Source organism: Taudactylus pleione, unplaced genomic scaffold (assembly GCF_031769625.1).
Source record: "Taudactylus pleione unplaced genomic scaffold, aTauple2 ptg000760l, whole genome shotgun sequence".
In the NCBI taxonomy this organism is placed as follows: domain Eukaryota; kingdom Metazoa; phylum Chordata; class Amphibia; order Anura; family Myobatrachidae; genus Taudactylus; species Taudactylus pleione.
The window spans coordinates 4,327,680-4,336,149 of record NW_028285162.1 but is presented as its reverse complement, the minus strand read 5'-3'; positions in this window follow the sequence as shown (position 1 = coordinate 4,336,149).

Sequence of the window (8,470 nt, the reverse complement as noted above, 5' to 3'; positions counted from 1 at the left end):
ACACATACATTTACACTGCAAATTACACACATACATTTACACTGCAACTTACTGTATACTGCACATTACACACATACATTTACACTGCACATTACACACAGACACTTACACTGCACATTACACACATACATTAAAACTGCAAATTACACACATACATTTACACTGCAAATTACACACATACTTTTACACTGCACATTACATACATACATTTACACTGCACATTACACACATACATTTACACTGCACATTACACACAGACACTTACACTGCACATTACACACATACATTTACACTGCACATTACACTCATACATTTACACTGCACATTACACACATACACTTACACTGCACATTAGACTCATACATTTACACTGCACATTAGACTCATACATTTACACTGCACATTACACACAGGCATTTACTTTGCACTATTGCAGATTATACACAGACACTTACACTGCACATTACACTCATACATTTACACTGCACATTACACACATACATTTACACTGCACATTACACACATACATTTACACTGCACATTACACACATACACTTACTCTGCACATTACACACATACATTTACATTGCACATTACACACATACACTTACACTGCACATTACACACATACACTTACACTGCACATTGCACACATACATTTACACTGCAGATTACACCATACTTGCCTACTTTTGAAAAAACTTTTCAGGGAGATTGTGAAAGCGACGCCTATGAGCGTGCCGGTAAAGTGAGCGTGTACAGCTACTGTACATCTGAGAGTCATGTCATAAAATTGATTTACATCCACATGTAAATGAGCCCCAAAGCAGTTAGTAAGATCTACTTGTTGATGAAAACACACTGATACTTCTCAGAAAACACATGTAACCATAGGGATCATTGTGTCCTATAACCAATGCAGGGAAATTATACTAATGATCCCATTTAAATGTATATATCTCTGTTTTTTCTTTTATATAACAGTGTCATAATGGGTGTAAGGTGAAATGAGGGAGATTGGTAGACTCTTCAGGTAGACAGGGAGATTGCTGCTATTTCAGGGAGTCTCCCTAACAATGTGGAAGAGTTGGCAAGTATGGATTACACACAGACACACTGTACATTACACACAGACACTTATACTGCACATTACACACTGACACTCAGAGCAGATTACACACACACTTGCACTGCACATTACACACACAGACACTTACACTGCAGATTACACACTGACACTTACACTGCACATTACACACTGTCACTCAGAGCAGATTACACACACACAGACACTTACACTGCACATTATACACTAACACTCACAGCAGATTACACACACACTTGCACTGCACATTACACACACAGACACTTACACTGCAGATTACACACTGACACTCAGAGCAGATTACACACACACAGACACTTACACTGCACATTACACACTGACACTCACAGCAGATTACACACAGGGGCGTAGAGAGCCACGCGGGGCCCCGGTAAAGAGGGGGCATGGCCTAATTTCAGAAGGCGTGGCAACGGCCCCTTGAAAAAAAAAAAGAGTTTTGCAGCACCGCTCGCCGGGGAGGGGGCGCTGTGAGCCCCTCAGCCCGGCGCAAAGCCAGTGGGGGGCGCGATCAGTGTGATCGCTCCCCCCTTCAGGCATAGGAGATTGCTGTGGCTGCTACTTAGCAGCCGCAAGCAATCTCCCGCTGCAGCCCAGCACATGCTGTGTGCTGGGCTGCTGCAGAGGGAGGGAGGGAGGAAGTGAGGGGGGGGACGGCGCCAGACCCGGGCCCCCGCCGGGCCCCTCTGGAAGCCCGGGCCCGGGTAAACTGCACCCGCTCCCCCCCCCCTCTCGGCGCCCCTGATTACACACACAGACACTTACATTGCACATTACATACTGACACTCAGAGCAGATTACACACACACAGACACTTACATTGCAGATTACACACAGACACTTACACTGCACATTACACACTGACACTCAGAGCAGATTACACACACACAGACACTTACACTGCAGATTACACACAGACACTTACACTGCACATTACACACTGACACTCAGAGCAGATTACACACACACTTGCACTGCAGATTACACACAGACACCTAGCACTGGAGATTACACACACTCGGACTACAGACCATCTCCCCCCACACCCATGGTATAAAAAGAGCTGGCAGGTACAGTACCTGTAATTTTGTTTGTGACTGTGCTAATTACATGCTGTTCGGACTTGAGCAGATGAGGAGGAGAGCAGTGAGTGACATCACTGGCACTCAAAGGCACATGAGAGCTGTCAGGGAGAACTGCAGCCACAGCAGCTCCCCTGTACTGCTCAGCCATCTCCATAGCTACGCGGAGGCTGCCCATTCGATGCTCACAGACCTCACAGGCCTGATAAGACAGAAACGAAGCTCTCTGTCTCACTTTAAAAAACAAGTAATATTTGGTGCTGCAGGGATGGATTGGCCGGACAGGGGGGGTTTCTAGGTACTCAGAAACCCCCACTGCGTGCGCTACTGGTGCACCCACTACACTTGTTGCCATGATCTCAGATGATGCGGGTGGCTCGCATCACCAGTGATCCTGCTAGTGTTTTGATTGAAAAATATGTAGCGAGGGGCTATGATGCTGATTTGCTTAAGTAGCAAAACCAGGAAGTTCTTAAGATGCAGAGGTCTGTGTTATTGAACCCAGTAAAACGGGTTGAAAATAATATGATCCCGTGGACCAGTGCATTTACGGTTGCAAGTCCAGTAATAAGGAGGGCTACTAACGCTTTGTGGCCGATTGTTAGTACAGACAAGGATTTGCCTATGCTACCTAATAAGAGACCTCTAGCGGCCTTCCAGAGGGGCCGTAACTTAAAAGACAGATTGATCCATTCTGACATTTCTGATTTTGATAAGACACATCAGCCTAATGTATGCTTTAAGCAACCGGGGTGCTATAAGTGTGCACGACATGTAAATTATTGGTACCCTGTAAAACTTTTAAACACTCCCACAAAAATACTTCCTATGACATCAGATTTGTGCTTGCATGTATGACTACTCAAGTAGTTTATATTATTGTATGTCCTTGTGGACTGCACTACGTGGGTCAGATGAGGGAATTCAGGGAGCGCATGACTGCGCATCGCTCTGCCATTCGCAAGCTGCTGAATGGTAAAGATATAGATCAGCCGGTGCTAGAAACTTTGGAGAGGCAGGCCATTCACTGGACTTCCTTAGGTACTATATTATTGACCATGTTCCACCGTCCTTGAGAGGGGGAGACCTGGCCAAAACCTTATTATTTAAGGAATCTAGGTAGATTGCCTGACTCTAGATCACTAAACCAGATGGATTGAACGATAAAATTAATTGGAATGGCCTTTTATAGCTTTCTTGCATGGTTTAAAAGATTGTGCTGTCTTAGGGCCTGATTCAAAGGTAGGAGGGCCTGATTCAGAGCTGAACGCTCTGACCAAAGCGCTCGCTCTGTATCAGGGCCCTCCTACCTTTTTTTGGAGCGTCCTCATGGACGCTCGCATAGCTGTGGGTTACCAAGACCAAGACCATCGCGACCATCGGGCTTGCGACGGAGACCCTGCGGTAGGGTCTCGCTGCCGCAAGCCCTGGAGTGATTTTGGCTCTATCAGAGCCAAAATCACTCCCACTGACATCACTAGTGATGTCAGTGGGGCCGGCTTGAGACGGTAGGCATTCCCATGGGAACGCCTCCGTCTGGCAGGCACGCTCCCGGCACGCCCACCAAAGGGGGCGTGCTGTCAATCAACATCGACAGCACGCCCCCTTTGGTGCGAGACCCGGAGCGATGGTGAGCCCGTCGCTCGCCGGGTCTCGCGCATGCGCACGACGGAGCTCCCTCGTGCGCATGCGCAGTGGGGAACATCGACCCGCTTGCGAGCATCCTGCCGCTCGCGAGCGGGTCTGAATGACCCTCTTAGTTATGATATATCATGCTTTCTCAGTCCATTTAGAGTATTGTGTATTGATGTTGCATTGCTGTCTTCGATATATCTGTGTAGGGTGAATATTTTATTATTCTTTGTAGTTATTAGGGGTGTGCACCGGCCACTTTTCGTGTTTTGTGTTTTGGTTTTGGATCTGGATCTTTCTTCGTGTTTGGATCTGGATTGGTTTTGCCAAAACCACCCTTGCGTGTTTTGGGTTCTGGGTTTTGTGTTTTGGATCTGTATTTTTTTGAAAAAAAGCATAAAAACAGCTAAAATCACAGAATTTGTAGGTTTTTCTGCTCCTATGCTATTATTAACCTCAATAACCTTAATTTCCACTCATTTCCAGTCTATTCTGAATACCTCACACCTCACCATAGTGTTTTTATGTCCAAAAGGTTGCACCGAGGTAGCTGGATGACTATGCTAAGCGACACAAGTGGGCGGCACAAACACGTGACCCATCTAGGCGTGAAACTGCAGTGGCAGACAGGATGGCATTGAAAAACTAGGCCCCAAACTGTACATAATGCAAAGAAAAAAAGAGGTGCAAGATGGAATTGTCCTTGTGCCCTCCCACCCACCCTTATGTTGTATAAACAGGACATGCACACTTTAACAAACCAATCATTTCAGCGCCAGGGTCTGCCACACAACTGTGGCTGAAATGATTGGTTCGTTTGGGCCCCCACAAAACAAGCTGGCAATTTATCTGTCCCTGCACAAACTGGCTCTACGGAGGCAAGATGTCATCCTCATCCTCCTCATCCACCGATTCCTCACCCTCTTCAGTGTGTACATCCTCATCCTCACAGTTTATTAATTCGTCCCTGCTGGAACCACAGGTCCCTCTGTACGTTCTGGAGGCTGGTCTCCCTGGAAGAGTTGATAATTCATTTTATGAACATCATCTTCTCCACATTTTGTGGAAGCAACCTCCTACGCCTTTCGCTGACAAGGTTCCCGGCTGCACTAAACACTCTTTTGGAGTACACACTGGAGGGGGGGCAACTCAGGTAAAATAGAGCCAGTTTGTACAGGGACCTCCAAATTGCTTCTTTTTCCTGCCAGTACAGGTACGGACTGTCTGACATGCCTACTTGGATGCTGTCACCGATGTAATCCTTTAACAGACAGACGCACGCTTGTCGCTGCTGCTTTGAGGATTCAAGTGCGGCTACAGCCCACACAATTCACAAAGACAGAAAAAAAAAAGAATATTTTTATTGTTTGTGGAGCACACTTTGAGGGTTACACCACCCTTTAACAGACAGACGCACGCTTGTCGCTGCTGCTTTGAGGATGCAAGTGCGGCTACAGCCCACACAATTCACAAAGACAGAAAAAAGAAGAAGAATATTTTAATTGTTTGTGTAGAACACTTTGAGGTGTCACCACCCTTTAACAGACAGACGCACGCTTGTCGCTGCTGCTTTAAGGATGCAGGTGCGGCTACAGCCCACACATTTCACAAAGACCGAAAAAAAAAGAACAATATTTTAATTGTTTGTGTAGAACACTTTGAGGTGTCACCACCCTTTAACAGACAGACGCACGCTTGTCGCTGCTGCTTTGAGGATGCAGGTGGAATCTAGACGGGATTTGGAACCGAGGACACACTACCTCCATCAATTGTCTAAATCCCACTGCACTAATGTCGGATACCGGACGCACGTCTAACACCAACATAGCAGTCAAGGCCTCAGTTATACGTTTTGCTTCAGGATGACTGCTGTCGTACTTCATCCTCATCGCTAGGGACTGTTGGAGGGTCAATTGTTTAGTAAAAGTAGTGATGTTCCTACTTCCTCTCTGGGATGATGAACAACTCCCAGCAGCAGCAACAGCACTAGGAGGAAGTGGTTCTTGATCTTTCCCTATTTTATTTTTATCGGAGAAAGTTTGGTCCTCCATTTATGTTATATTGATATATATACGTGCGGCTAAAGCGCACACAAACACAGAAAATATTATTTTATTTTTGCTGGAGAGTAGTGCACTTTGTGGGTTACACCACCCTTTAAGAAATGAGCCAGCCGGCTCTTTACTTATGGGACACAGGCGCACGCTTGGCGCTGCTCCTTTGTTGATGCACGTGCAGCCACAGTGCACACAATTCACAAACACAGAAAATAATTTTTTTTTTGGTTTGGACTGGAGTGTACTTTCGGGGGTTACAGCACCCTTAACGGTCAAGCCAGCCGGCCCTTTACTTATGACACAGGCGCACGCTTGGCACTACTTTGTTGATGCACGTGCGGCTACTGCGCACACAATTCACAAACACAGAAAATATTTTTTTTTTTGGTTTGGACTGGAGTGTACTTTCGGGGGTTACAGCACCCTTAACGGTCAAGCCAGCCGGCCCTTTACTTATGACACAGGCGCACGCTTGGCACTACTTTGTTGATGCACGTGCGGCTACTGCGCACACAATTCACAAACACAGAAAATAATTTTTTTTGGGGTTTGGACTGGAGTGTACTTTCGGGGGTTACAGCACCCTTAACGGTCAAGCCAGCCGGCCCTTTACTTATGACACAGGCGCACGCTTGGCACTACTTTGTTGATGCACGTGCGGCTACTGCGCACACAATTCACAAACACAGAAAATAATTTTTTTTTGGGTTTGGACTGGAGTGTACTTTCGGGGGTTACAGCACCCTTAACGGTCAAGCCAGCCGGCCCTTTACTTATGACACAGGCGCACGCTTGGCACTACTTTGTTGATGCACGTGCGGCTACTGCGCACACAATTCACAAACACAGAAAATTATTTTTTTTTTGGTTTGGACTGGAGTGTACTTTCGGGGGTTACAGCACCCTTAACGGTCAAGCCAGCCGGCCCTTTACTTATGACACAGGCGCACGCTTGGCACTACTTTGTTGATGCACGTGCGGCTACTGCGCACACAATTCACAAACACAGAAAATATATTATTTTTTTAGCACTTGGGGGGAGCACCCCTGATGGACAGAGCACCCCCTGGACAACACTGCAGCACTCCTTTAGGACTGGGACACTGCACAGGACTTTGGAGTGGACACAGCCCCTATGGAGAACTGACTGCACAACACAGTCCAGCCAGCCCCTATGGACTTTGAAGTAGTGGACACAGCCCCTATTAACAACAGCAGCACAGCACAACACAGCCAGCCCCTATGGACTTTGAAGTAGTGGACAACAGCAGCACTACACTACACTACACAGCCCTAACTCCCACCCTCCCTCTTCACTGTCCACAGCCGAGTGAGAAAATGGCGCCGACGTGGGTACCTTATATAGGATCCAAAACCCGCGAGACTCGGAAGGCGGGATGATGACGTTTTGCCTCGATTTCAGATCCGAGTCAGGCGGGAAAAGTCGAGCCTGATTCGGATCGGACTCGGATCGGGGGGGCTCGGGGGGGTTCGGATTTCAGAAATCCGAACCCGCTCACCCCTAGTAGTTATGGGTCATTGCAGTGGTTTATGCCACTTATTGACATTTTGTATATATGTTATGTAAGATGTTTTTGTTTGTTTTGTAACTTGTCTGTTTGTAATTAGTATCAGCATTAACCTATTTATATGCGCAGTTTCTCCAGCTCCAGGTTCGTTAGTGGTGGCCCCCTGGATCTAGGACATCTGAGGTACAGCTGGAGCACAAGCGGTCGGCCAGTGGAACGCATGTTTGCGGTCCCCATGGTTACGGCTGCAGCATATCCCGGAGGTGCAGCAGGATAGCTGATGGTTAAGAGAGGGACTTATAATGGCGGGGTGTTACCTGTTTGTATGTGTTTATCGTCCTGATGACGGGGCTGAGACCCTGAAAATGTTTGACGACTGAATACATTGGATTTATAACCTTTTGTTGTCTCCGAATGTCATTCATTCAGTGAATTATATATATATATATAAATTATATATATACACAGCAAGCACGGTGGCACTCAGGGACTTGGCAATAAACAACAATAGACACCAAAGGTTTATTCTAGTCGACGTTTCAATGCATGAAGCATTTTCCCTGAGTGCCGCCGTGCTTGCTTTGTACATGTGGCACACTTGCTGTGCGTTTGAGTCGGAAGGCAACGGGGTAAGCTTATGCTTTTTTTGTATTGAGTGCCGGATTCCATAGACAAAAAAACCTTACAGTTTCACATGTCCCATATAGGCCCGTATTCAATTTGAGGCGAAAGGCCGGAAACCGCGGAAAAGTTTTGCCGATGACGTCATTTCGCCAGGCGGAAAATTATCGTATTCAATTTGAAAGACTTTCCGCCTAGGCGGAAAGTCAATGCAATGTAATAGGCGGAAAAGTTTTACCTTTGAATAGCATGTGGAAAAAAGTGCAGAATTGGGGTTTTGGGGTGCAACGCTGCGGGAACCCCCATGCAGCCTTCAGACAGTCCCCCAAACGTAAACTGTGTAAATTAAAAAAAAAACAAAAAACTTTTGAACACACCAAAAAATCACATTGATTTTGGGGGCGAAAAAAAAAAATGTTGGGGGAC